Consider the following 14,150-nt stretch of genomic DNA (forward strand, 5'->3'; position numbering starts at 1 on the left):
TCTTGAGTAAGACTCTAAGAAATAGGAGCAGAATTAGATTATTCAGCCCATTGCGTCTGCTCTGCCATTTGTTCGTGTCTGATTATTTTTCCCTTTTAACCCCATTCTCCTGCCTTCATCTTGAAATCTTTGATGTCCTTTCTAATCAAGAACCTATCAACCTTTGCTTTAAATATAGTATACTCAATGACTCTGCATCTGTCTGTGGCAATGAATTGCACAGATTCACTACCTTATAGCTAAAGAAATTCCTTCTCACCTCTGTTCTAAAGGAATGTCCTTCTATTCTGAGGCTGTGCCCGCTAGTCCCAGGTTCACTCACTATAGGAAACATCCTCTCCACATTAACTCTGTCTAAGCCTTTCAACATTTGGTGGGTTTCAGTGAGGCCCCCTACCCCTCATTCATCTAAAATCCAGAGATTACAGGTGCACAGCTATCAAGCACTACTTGCACTGTATGTAAGGGAAATGGAAATAGTGGCAGAAAAGTCTTTAACAAGGTTATTTAGAATAATGCCCTGTAGAATAAGAGTTCATTTTGCAAATGTGTCTATGCTCTAGATACTAAAAGATATTTAGATGCTACATTGTGGTATTTACAGAGGTTGTATTGCGGACCCACAGATTGGGACAAGTCTGTTATGAACTGCTTGTGTGTGCCCAAGCTAATTTGCAGGGCTATGCAATAATTCTAATGTAGTTGGGATTCCTGACTGCGATCTCATCCCTTAGCACCAATGGAGCATCTGCTTTTACAGCAGTAAAGCCTGTACAAAGTGCCATTGGTGTCTCTGTTTTAGCACCAGTGGGCTCTTTGCACTCCATTCTCTGGAGTTCAGTAGAATACTAGGTGACCTCTTTGGAGCATACAAAATATCTAACACAGGGCTCAGCAAGTGAAGGATCTTTTTCCTTTCTGAGGAGTCTAGCACCAGGGTGCCATGATTTCAAGGTAAGGGGTAGGCCAGTTGGGGCTGACGCAAGATGAAATTCCTTCAAGTCATATTATTTTCACATTCCTTTATGGCCATTCAGCCCCTTTTTTAAGGCAGTCTCAAAACTTCCTCCACTTATTTCCCTGTTGCCTGCCTCACATACCTATAAATTAGCCTCAAACCAATTCTCCTGCTATCCACTTATGTTTGAGGCAATTTACATAAAAACATAATAGGATCAGGATTCAGCCATCTGACCCGTCAAGCCTGGTCTGCCATTCAATAAGATCATAGCTGATCTGGCATGGACTCGGCTCCAACTACCTACCTTTTCCCCTAACCCTTAATTCCACTGCTATGCTAAAATCTGTCTAGCTGTCTTAAACGTACAGTGGATTCCAGTTCATTGGGACACATCAGACTAATACATTCAGGCCTAATTATGAGGTTGCCCCAATTAGTTGAAGTTTAATGGAAATAGTTTTAAAAAGTATGAAAAAGAGAAACTACAGTTTAACTACAGACTAACAAATTATGTATTTAAATGAAATACAGAACAAATTAGAACAGTATCAATACTACTACAGTACTATAAAACTGTATTAGTTACTAATAGTTATGGAAGGAGGAATTTTGCTGCCATGTTCTTTTGTTTGACTGAAAAAAACAAAAAAAAGGCGAAACACCTCACACAGACAATGGACTGCCTTCATACAATTTTCGACAATTGCATCCCCCAAATCTTCATTTTCATTGTTGCATTCAAAATAATCGTTGATATCTTTAAATTCTGCTTAAGTCCTAACTTGAAGTAGTGAAATTGTTTCATTTTCACTCCTGGCTGTTTTTGGCATCTCCAAGCCTGAATGCTTTAAATTGCAGTGAGCAAAACAGTTCTGAATTATCTTAATGCTTATTTCTCGTTAACTATCAGTGACAAAAATCACTGATTTTTTGAACACAGGCACACGCAGTGACTACACAAGTACATGCGTCTGACGATAGTTAGAAACTGTTTACCAACAGACTCCTGCCCCAGTTAAGCAGCAAAGTGTCCCAAATAAATTCTGGCTATTTGCTGGATTTGTTTTTATTCTTTAAGGGTTGTCCCAAATAAGTGGCTGCCCAATTAACCAGAATCCACTGTATTTAATAATCTGGCCACTACTAGTTGCCTGAGCATAGAATTCCACAGATTCATGGCTCACTGGGAAAAGCACTTTCTCCTCATCTCCATCCTAAACCTATTCCCCTGAATCTTGAGGCTATGCCCCTAGTCCTACTCTCAACTACCTGTGTCTATCTATTTGTTTCATAATTTTATATGTTTCTGTAAGATCCTCTCTCATTCTTCTGAATTCCAGCGAGTGACTCAATCTGTCCTCATTGGTGAACCCCCTCATCTCTGGAATCAACTTGGAACTTCCTCGCCCAGCTTCCAAAGCCAACATATCTTTATTTAAGTAAAGAGCCTGGAACAGCATGCAGTACTCCAGGTGCACCCTCACCAGTACTCTGTACAATTACAGTGTTAAATCTCTGCTTTAAAATTCCATCCCTCTGGCAATGAAGGCCAACATTCCTTTTCCCACTGGATAACCTGAAGCATCTACAAACCAACCTTCTGATGTTCATGCACAAACATTCTGAAGTCCCTCTGCACAACAGCATGTTGAAACCTTTCACAATTTAAATAATAATCTTTTCTCCTATTTTCCCTTCCAACGTGGATGACACGGCAGTTACCAACATTGTACTCCATCTGCCAGACCCTTGCCCACTCACTTAACTGATTCTTTCTTTCTTTCTTTATTAATCTTTTTATTGATTTAAAAGGAACATAAATACAAACAAGAGGAGAATTATCTCAAATATATATATCAATAACAATACAAACAGAGATTGAAATAGACATTATCAAAATCATACATAGTGTTAAGCTAGTAAATAATATATAATAAAAAAGAAAACAGCAATTCTTCTCTTATCAGTTCATGAAGAGGAAAAACTTTGGATTTTAAATGAAGGAAAAAAAACCCACCACACTATACAAAAAAAAAGGGACTGGGCAGTCTATTCTGAGGATACAACCAAAAAAAAAGAGAAAGACTTTCTACTCAAATCTAAAACTTCAAAAAAAAAAGAAATTGGAAGAGTAATAAATCAAATTAAATAAAAATATTGAATAAAAGGTCACCAGATTTGCTCAAATTTAAAGGATGTATCAAATGTCCGACTTCTTATTTTCTCTAAACTTAAACAGAACATAATGGAGGAAAGTCAATAAAATACAGTAGGTGGATTAGAATCCTTCCACTTAGGTAAAATGGCTCTCCTGGCCAATAAAGTTGAAAAGGCTATCATACGCTGAGCAGAAACAGGAATATTTCCTGGTTTTGATGGGGTAATCCCAAATATTGCGGTAAATAAATTACGTTATAGGTCCAGATCCAAGACTTTTGATAATGTTTTAAAAACGTCTCCAAAATTTGTCTAGCTTTATACAAGACCAAAACATATGAGTTAACGTGGCCACTTCACTATTACATCTGTCCCAAATAGGATTGACGTTGGAAAAAATACGTGCTAGTTTATCCTTTGACATATGGCCCGATGCATGACCTTGATCTGTATCAAGGAATGACGGGCACAAATAGATTAGTTATTAACCAAATGAAGAATTTTACTCCATTGATTATCTGAAAATGACTCCTGAACTTCGAATTCCCAAGCACGTTTAATGTTATCATTAGATATCATTCGTAAATTCAATATTGATTTATAAGCTATAGCTATCAACCCTTTTTGAAGTGGTTAAAGCTGTAAAGGAGCATCTGTCATATTAGGTGAATAAGAAGAAGGATAATTTGGCAGCAAACCATGTAAAAAATTCCTAATTTGTAAATATCTAAAGAAATGTACATTAGGTAAACCATATTTATCCACAACTGAGAAAAAGACATTAAACAGTCCCATAAAGACAAATCTGAACAAGTTGTTATTCCATTGGTTTTCCAATTAAAAAGGTCTTATCCAAAATTGATGGTTTAAAAAAAATAATTAAAATGGAAAATACTAGAAAGAACAAAAATATTTAACTCAAAAAATCTAGGAAACTGAAACCAAATTCTTAAAGTATGTTTAATAACAGGATTAAATTCTTGTCTACTAATCTTAGAAAACAAAAAGGGAAGAGGAGCTCCCAGTAAAGAGGCCAAAGAGAACCCCTTCACCGAGTTTTCCTCCAAATCCAACCATGAAGGACATTTATGTATGTCTGAGTAATGAATCCAAAAAGTAATATATCGAATATTAATTGCCCAATAATACACTCTAAAATTTGGCCAAGCCATACCACCATCCTTTTTAAATTTCTGTAATAAAGGTATACTTAATCTAGGATTTTTATTATTCCAAAAATGAAATAAGATTATAGAATCTATTCTATCAAAAAATGTTTTAGGAACAAAGGTAGGAACTGCCTGAAATGTATATAAGAATTTTGATAGAACTATAATTTTAATAGCATTAATTTGACCTATTAATGATAACGTCATAGGTGACCATTTAGAAAGCATTTGTTGGGTGTAATCAATCAATATTTATATAGGTCCTTAAAATTTTTAGTAATTTTAATACCAAGATAAGTAAAGCAATTTTTAGCAATACTAAAAGGTACTTGATGATATTGATCCTTGTAATTATTAATGGGAAATAACTCACTTTGATGTAAATTTAATTTATATCCAGAAAAACTACTAAATTCAGAAAATATAGATAGCATAGAAGGAATAGATTTCCTAGGATCTGAAATATAAACTAACAGCTCATCTGCATACAATGAAACTTTGTGTACTTTGTCCCCTCTCTTAATACCCTGAACAGTATTGTAATCTCTAAGAGCAATAACAAGGGGTTCTAAAGCCAAGTTAAATAATAAAGGGCTAAGAGGACATCCCTACCGAGTACCTCTGTATAATCTAAAGTAAGGAGATTTTTGATTATTAGTTATAACCACAGCCATAAGAGCTTGATAGATCAACTTGATCCAGGAAATAAATCCCGGACCAAAATTAAATCTTTCCAAAACCTCAAATAAGTAAAACCACTGCACCCTATCAAAAGCTTTCTCCACATCAAGAGAAACAACACATTCGGATTCTTTAGATGGAGACGAGTGAATAATGTTTAATAATCTTCGAATGTTAAAATGTGAATACCTATTTTTAATAAATCCAGTTTGGTCATTGGAAATAACAATAATACTCTCAAGTCTATTAGCCAAAATCTGAGAAAGTATTTTTTAAATCCACATTCAGTAAAGAGATTGGTCTACAGAAAGCACATGCAAATAAATCTTTTTCTTTCTTAGGAATTAGTGAGATTGATGCTTCATAAGAAGTTTTTGGGAGATTCTCAGAGGATATAAAATCAGTGAAAATTTGACATAAATAAGGTGTCAGTATTCAGTGAAAGTCTTATAAAATTCCACTGTATATCCATCTGGTCCCGGAGCCTTGACTGGTTGGGAAGAGGATATAGCCCTTGCTATTTCCTCTTGTTTAATAGGTGCATCTAATATGTTCATATCTTGGGCAGAAATTTTAGGTATATTCAATTTTTGCAAAAATTTTCATAAAAGTAATATTGTCTGAAAATTCAGATTTATAAAGGTTAGAGTAGAAATCCATAAACACCTTATTATTTTCATAAGGATCTACTGTTTCGGTTCTATCAGGTGTTCAAATTTTCAGGATCTGTCTTCTAGCCATAGTTGCTTTTAACTGACCAGCTAACCAGGGCAGGAATGGATTCTCAATATTCCTGGATTTCAGTGCTTTAAAAGGGATAGAGAGGGAGGAAAAAGGGGAGGAGGGGTGGCATTACTGGTCAGGGATACTATTACAGCTACAGAAAGGGTGGGTAATGTAGCAGGATCCTCTTTTGAGTCAATATGGGTGGAAGTCAGGAACAGGAAGGGAGCAGTTACTCTACTGGGGGTATTCTATAGGCCCCCTGGTAGCAGCAGAGATACAGAGGAGCAGATTGGGAGGCAGATTTTGGAAAGGTGCAAAAATAACAGGGTTGTTATCATGGGTGACTTTAACTTCCCTAATATTGATTGGCACCTGATTAGTTCCAAGGGCTTAGATGGGGCAGGATTTGTTAAGTGTGTCCAGGATGGATTCCTGTCACAGTATGTGGACAGGCCGACCAGGGGGAATGCCAGACTAGATCTAGTACTAGGTAATGAACCGGGTCAGGTCACAGATCTCTCAGTGGGTGAGCATCTGGGGGACAGTGACCACCGCTCCCTGGCCTTTATAATTATCATGGAAAAGGATAGAATCAAAGAGGACAGGAAAATTTTTCATTGGGGAAAGGCAAATTATGAGGCTATAAGGCTAGAACTTGCGGGTGTGAATTGGGATGATGTTTTTGCAGGGAAATGTACTATGGACATGTGGTCGATGTTTAGAGATCTCTTGCGGGATGTAAGGGATAAATTTGTCCCGGTGAGGAAGATAAAGAATGGTAGGGTGAAGGAACCATGGGTGACAAGTGAGGTGGAAAATCTAGTCAGGAGGAAGAAGGCAGCATACATGAGGTTCAGGAAGCAAGGATCAGATGGGTTCATTGAGGAATATAGGGAAGCAAGAAAGGAGCTTAAGAAGGGGCTGAGAAGAGCAAGAAGGGGACATGAGAAGGCCTTGGCGAGTAGGGTAAAGGAAAACCCCAAGGCATTCTTCAATTATGTGAAGAAAAAAAGGATGACAGGAGTGAAGGTAGGACCGATTAAAGATAAAGGTGGGAAGATGTGCCTGGAGGCTGTGGAAGTGAGCGAGGTCCTCAATGAATACTTCTCTTCGGTATTCACCAATGAGAGGGAACGATGATGGTGAGGACAATATGAGTGAGGTTGATGTTCTGGATTCCTGAGCCTCTGGCTAGGATCTTTATGTCCTCGTTGTCCACGGGAATGGTACCAGAGGATTGGAGGGAGGCGAATGTTGTTCCCTTGTTCAAGAAAGGTAGTAGGGATAGTCCGGGTAATTATAGACCAGTGAGCCTTACGTCTGTGGTGGGAAAGCTGTTGGAAAAGATTCTTAGAAGTAGGATCTATAGGCATTTAGAGAATCATGGTCTGATCAGGGACAGTCAGCATGGCTTTGTGAAGGGCAGATCATGTCTAACAAGCCTGATAGAGTTCTTTGAGGAGGTGACCAGGCATATAGATGAGGGTAGTGCAGTGGATGTGATCTTTATGGATTTTAGTAAGGCATTTGACAAGGTTCCACATGGTAGGCTTATTCAGAAAGTTAGAAGGCATGGGATCCAGGGAAGTTTGGCCAGGTGGATTCAGAATTGGCTTGCCTGCAGAAGGCAGAGGGTGGTGGTGGAGGGAGTACATTCAGATTGGAGTATTGTGACTAGTGGTGTCCCACAAGGATCTGTTCTGGGACCTCTACTTTTCGTGATTTTTATTAACAACCTTGATGTGGGGGTAGAAGGGTGGGTTGGTAAGTTTGCAGATGACACAAAGGTTGGTGGTGTTGTAGATAGTGTAGAGGATTGTCAAAGATTGCAGAGAGACATTGATAGGATGCAGAAGTGGGCTGAGAAGTGGCAGATGGAGTTCAACCCGGAGAAGTGTAAGGTGGTACACTTTGGAAGGACAAACTCCAAGGCAGAGTACAAAGTAAATGGCAGGATACTTGGTAGTGTGGAGGAGCAGAGGGATCTCGGGGTACATGTCCACAGATCCCTGAAAGTTGCCTCACAGGTGGATAGTGTAGTTAAGAAAGCTTATGGGGTGTTAGCTATCATAAGTCAAGGGATAGAGTTTAAGAGTCGCGATGTAATGATGCAGCTCTATAAAACTCTGGTTAGGCCACACTTGGAGTATTGTGTCCAGTTCTGGTCACCTCACTATAGGAAGGATGTAGAAGCATTGGAAAGGGTACAGAGGAGATTTACCAGGATGCTGCCTGGTTTAGAAAGTATGCATTATGATCAGAGATTAAGGGAGCTAGGGCTTTACTCTTTGGAGAGAAGGAGGATGAGAGGAGACATGATAGAGGTGTACAAGATAATAAGAGGAATAGATAAAGTGGATAGCCAGCGCCTCTTCCCCAGGGCACCACTGCTCAATACAAGAGGACATGGCTTTAAGGTAAGGGGTGAGAAGTTCAAGGGGGATATCAGAGCAAGGTTTTTTACTCGGAGAGTGGTTGGTGCATGGAATGCACTGCCTGAGTCAGTGGTGGAGACAGATACACTAGTGAAGTTTAAGAGACTACTAGACAGGTATATGGAGGAATTTAAGGTGGGGGCTTATATTGGAGGCAGGGTTTGAGGGTCGGCACAACATTGTGGGCCGAAGGGCCTGTACTGTGCTGTACTATTCTATGTTCTATTAATAATTTGCCTGACCTGTCTCCATGTATATAAAATTGGCTTTTAGATTTAAGAAGTTGCTGCTCAATGGGAAAAGTCAAAAGCAAATCATGCTGTGTTTGGGGTTCCACCCTTTCCTTATAGAGATCTTCACTAGGCATTACTGAATAAACTTTGTCTGTTTCTTTAATCCTATCAGTAATCACTAAAAGTTCCTCCTTGGTTTTCCTTCTTAAACCTATTAAGTATGAAATTATCTATCCCCTAAGAAAAGATTTCATCGTGTCCCAAATAACTAAATCTGACATTCCCTCAGTTGTAGTTAATTCAAAAAATAGAGAAATTTGCTCTTTCATAAAACTTACAAAGGTTGAATCTTGTAGCAATGTAGCATTAAATCTCCACTGAGGAACCTTCAGTATATTATCAGAAAACTTCAAAGTTAATTTCATAGGTGCATGATCCAACAACGCAATGACATCGTATGTACAATCAGCAACAGAGGGCACCAAACGTGTGTCCAACAAAAAATAATCAATTCTTGAGTATTTATGGTATGCATGTGAAAAAAAAGAAAAATCCTTATCTGTAGGGTACATAAATCTCCAAATATTGACCGGACCGTATTCTAATAAAAAAGAATTAATACAAGTCGCGGCTTTATTAGGAAGTGACGGATTGGTGGACAATCTGTCAATCAACGGATTGAGACAGCAGTTAAAGTCATCACCCATAATCAACTTATATTCATTTAAATCCGGCAACACAGAAAATAGCTTCTTAAAAAATTCAGGGCTATCTATATTAGGGGCATAACCACACACCAAAGCCACCTTTTGTCCACATAACAAACCAGTAACAATTAAATATCTTCCAATTAAATCAGTAACCATGTTGAAGTGTACAAAAGGGATTTTAGAATTAATAAAAATAGATACCCCTCTTATTTTATTTACTGATAAAGAATGAAATAAGGATCCCTTCCAAGATTTAAAAGAACGATTTTCCTCCTGCCTACGGATATGAGTCTCCTGTGCAAAAATAATATCTGCATTGAAGTGTTTTTAATTTCTTAAAAATCTTTCTGCGCTTAATAAGTTGGTTCATACCATTCCGATTCCAAGATATCATATTAATTTTATTAAAAGCCATATTTAAAATTTCTATAAAATAAGGTGCAAACTAAATCCGAAGAAAGGACAAAGCATGACTCGATCAGAAAGAGAAACAAGATAATTGACCAAAAAAAACCTCACAGGACTGCCCAGTCGAAAAAAAACTAATCTAATAGATTCTCCTCCTCTCCCAAAAACCCGGAAACCATCCAAAAGACAGACGGCATGCTGCTCTAATGACCCTTGGCCCCTGTCTCCAGTTAGCAGCTCTTGCTTACAAAGTTGCCACCACCAGAAAGACATAACAAAAGGTACATAAATAACAAATTCCAAATATTTTCATATTATGTCTAACAATAGTTAACACCGAACTAATGACAGCCATCTTAGATTCATTTAAAATACGTAACCATGTATTCAAAAAACATAAATCCAACCAATTAATAAACTACAACTAATGTTAAAGACTTACAAATCAAAGAAAGAATAAGTATTTATATATATATTAAGCCCAAAACTATATTAACTATTAAAGCAAAGAACAATGGATCTGAGTACATCCACCAAGTCCATGTCTGGGCACTCATAAAACGTGGAGCGTACTTTCATCAAAGCCGCTACAAACAGCTCCCAGCTAAGGATTAACTATTCAAATTGCTTACAAAATGGACTTAAACTCCTTTATAAATTTCCAACCATCTTCTGGGGTGTCAATCCGTTTTGAATGAGAATTAGGTGGAGTAATTATCAGACGAGCTGGATAACGCAGAGAAGGACAACAATTAAACTTATTGATTTCAGCCATGATTTCCCGATATTTAATTCTTTCAGCATAAATCTCAGGGGTAAAATCTTCAACTATACGTATCTTTGCTCTGTCATAAATTAGCTTATCCCTTTTCCTTGCATCCCGAAGAATAGCTTCTTTGGTTGTAAAATAATGCAGACATACTATAATAGGATGAGGTTTCATTTTGGCTGAAGGCTTGGGATGTCGAATTTGGTGAGCTCTATCCAGTAACAGACAGGCTTCAAGAATCTCACTAAAAAGTGAATATAACATGTTCGAAAAGAACTTTAATGGCTCACCGGTTTCCGTATTTTCAGGCAAACCCAGTATGCGTAAATTCATCCTGCGACTTCTGCTTTCCAGATTGATCGTTTTCTTATTAATTCTTGATAACTCTGAAGTAACCTCATTAATTTTCTTTTCTATAGAAGATAACTTCAATTCTTGTTCTTTAATAGTTTAACTTGTTGACTCCTGTTCTCTTTCAATTCTATGAGTGCTCTGTTTAAGCATCTGATAGTGATCTTTCAGATTCTTAAAAGATTCCTGAACAGCAAAAATGGTTTTTTCAAGCTTTCCATTAGCGTTCGTCAGCTTAGCGATTTTGGTGTCTACCGTAGCAATCTTAGTATCTATGGCTTCTATTAAAGACAGCATTCTTTCTGAAGTAGAGACTTCCTCTGATTTCCTTCTTTGTTCATCTTCAGGAAGAGTCTTACCACCTCTTAATTCAATTCCAGATTGAGTATCAGCCATCGTAATTGAATCGTAAATCCTTCAGCAAAAGTAATAAATCTTCAAACTTTAAACAAATCTAACAGTGGAACGTAAGTTGTAAAAGATGGAGCTGCGACAAACACGCCTTACTCCATGAGCTGCCAAGGGGAGATTCTTATTGCTCTGCAGACTCTCTGTGTCCTCTCCTTAATTTCCTTTTCCACTCAACTTAGCATCGTCAGCAAGCTGAGATGCGCTACAATTGGGCCCCTCTTTCAAATCACTAAAGTATACAATGAAAAACTGCAGGCCCAACACCAACGCCTGCGGCACTCCACTGACTGCCCACTGGAGAAACACCCATTTATTCCAACTCCCTGTCTCCTATTGATTAACCGATCGCCTATCCGTACTCATACACTGCCCTCAACTCCATGCATCCTTATCTTATGAATAAGTCTTTTTATGCAGCATCTTATTGAACACCTTTCAGAAATCTAAGTATACAACATTCACCTGTTCTCCGCTATCCACCGTTCTCCTTATATCCTCGAAGGACTCCGGTAAGTTTGTCGAACAGTACTTGCTCTTCATGAGACCATGCCATGTCTGCCTGGTGGAACCATTTCCATCCACATTTTCCTGATTACAGATGTTCAGCTGACTGGCTATAGTTACCCATCCTTTGCTTATGTCCTTTTTTAAACAGTGGCATGATATGTGCTGTGTTCCAATCTGCCAGGACCTGTCCAGAGTCCAGAGAATTTTAGTAAATTATCACAAGTGTGTCCACTTGCAGTTTTGCATTCCTGGGTGCCAACATCTCTGAGGATGTGTCCTGGGCCCAGACATATTGATGCAATTACGAAGAAGGCACGACAGCAGCTATATTTCATTAGGAGTTTGAGGAGAATTGGTACGTCACCAAAGACTCAGAAATTTTTAGAGATGGATTGTGGAGAGCTTTCTAGCTGGTTGCATCACCGTCTGCAAAGGACTTGAAAAAGCTGCAGAAAGCTAAAAACTCAGCCAGCTCCATCACGGGCACTAGCCTCCCCAGCGTCAAGGACATCTTCAAAAAGTGCTGCCTCAGAAAGGCAGCATCCGTCATTAAGGACACCATCATCCACAATATGCACTCTTCTCATTGCTACCATCGAGCAGGAGGCACCGGAGTCCAAAGGCACACACTTAACGTTTTAGGAACACCTGCTTCCTAACCACCATCAGATTTCTGAATGGACAATGAACCGATGAACACTACCTCAGTATTTTTTGTGCTCTCTTTTTGTACTATTTATTTAATTTTTTATATATCAGTTCTCTTTGGATGTGTCCTGCACTGTGAATCAGAATCAGAATCAAGTTTAAAATCACCGGCATGTGACGTGAAATTCGTTAACTTAGCAGCAGCAGTTCAATGCAATACATAATCTAGTAGAGAGAGAGAGAGGAAAAAAAGTAATAAATCAAATAAAACGTAATAATAAATAAACAAGTAAATCAATTACGTAACACACACAAAATGCTGGTGAACGCAGCAGGCCAGGCAGCATCTATAGGAAGAGGTACAGTCGACGTTTCGGGTTGAGACCCTTCGTCAGGATTAACGGAAAGAAGAGATAGTATGAGATTTGAAAGTGGGAGGGGGAGGGGGAGACCTGAAATGATAGGAGAAGATGGGAGGGGGAGGGATGGAGCCAAGAGCTGGGAAGTTGATTGGCAAAAGGGATACAAAGCAGGAGAAGGGGGAGTATCATGGGATGGAAGGCCTTGGAAGAAAGAAAGGGGGAGGGGAGCACCAGAGGAAGATGAAGAACAGGCAAGGAGTTATAGTGAGAGGGAAAGAGAGAAATAAATAATAAATTAGGGATGGGGTAAGAAAGGGAGGAGGGGCATTAATGGAAACTAGAGAAATCAATGTTCATGCCATCAGGTTGGGGGCTACCCAGACAGAATATAAGGTGTTGTTCCTCCAACCTGAGCGTGGCTTCATCTCGACAGTACAGGAGGCCATGGATTGACATATCGGAATGGGACGTGGAATTAAAATGTGTGGCCACTGGGAGATCCTGCTTCCTCTGACGGACAGAGCATAGGTGTTCAGCAAAGTGGTCTCCCAATCTGCGTCGGGTCTCACCAATATATAGAAGGCCACACTGGGAGCACCAGACACAGTATATCGACCAACCTGATTCACCCAATCTAGATACAAGTTAAAGTAACCATGACAACTGTCTTTCCATTCTTACATGCACCAGCTACTTCCTCTTTTTCTTTGGTGTGTGCAAGTCTGTGCGTGTGCATCTGCGTGCGTCCGTGATGATGTCTTTTTCATGGCGCGAAGCGAGAGAGAGACTGTGTGGCGCGCCACTCCTCACACAGACATTTTCGCAGTATTTTTCCCTTTTATTTTACGAGGTCGAGTTGTGATCTCGACACTCAACCCGGCACAGATGGAAAGCGTACTTGGGAGCGGACCCGACTGGTTTCGAACCCGGGAACCTTCCCTCCCGGGTCTGGCACCAATGTCATTGTGCCACCAGCCGGACCGCATCAGCTATTTCTTGTTTTGTTTTCTGTGCCTTCTATTTCTTGTATTGTTATTATTCAGTGGTCTACAGACACCTCCGCCCCAGTGATTTTTTTCTCTTTACTATCCCTAATCTCTACCCAGATGGACTCGCCATTCTGCTCCTTGGATCTCATATTGTCTCTCACTATCGCCCTGACCTCAAACTCAGTTAAGAGCGCTACCCCACCTCCCTTACCTTCATGCCTCTCCTTCTGGATTGTCTGATACCATTTGGTATTTAATTCTCAATCATCTTCACCCTGAAATTTTCCGTAATGGCCACTGTATCATGACTCTTTGCACAGTAGCCAACTAACCTGGGATTACAAAAGAACGTCAAGAGTGCCTGGACGAACCCATGTGGTTACAGAGAGAATATGCAAAGTGCACACAGACAGGGCAGGAGGTCAATACTGAACCAAGGTCACTGGGGTTGTGAACTAGTGACATTAAATGACATACCACAGTACAGCACTGAGGCTGTTGAATCATTCAACACTAGCCTGGACAGGTAATCATTCAGAGATGGCTAGGGTAAGAAAGTGTTAAGTTGTTTGATAGGGGCCCAGGCTCAAGGATCTGATTGGCTGCAGGAGTTAATGTTGAGGGAATAACACC

The sequence above is a fragment of the Mobula birostris genome, chromosome 1 (genome assembly GCF_030028105.1).
Source record: "Mobula birostris isolate sMobBir1 chromosome 1, sMobBir1.hap1, whole genome shotgun sequence".
NCBI classification, from domain to species: Eukaryota; Metazoa; Chordata; class Chondrichthyes; order Myliobatiformes; family Myliobatidae; genus Mobula; species Mobula birostris.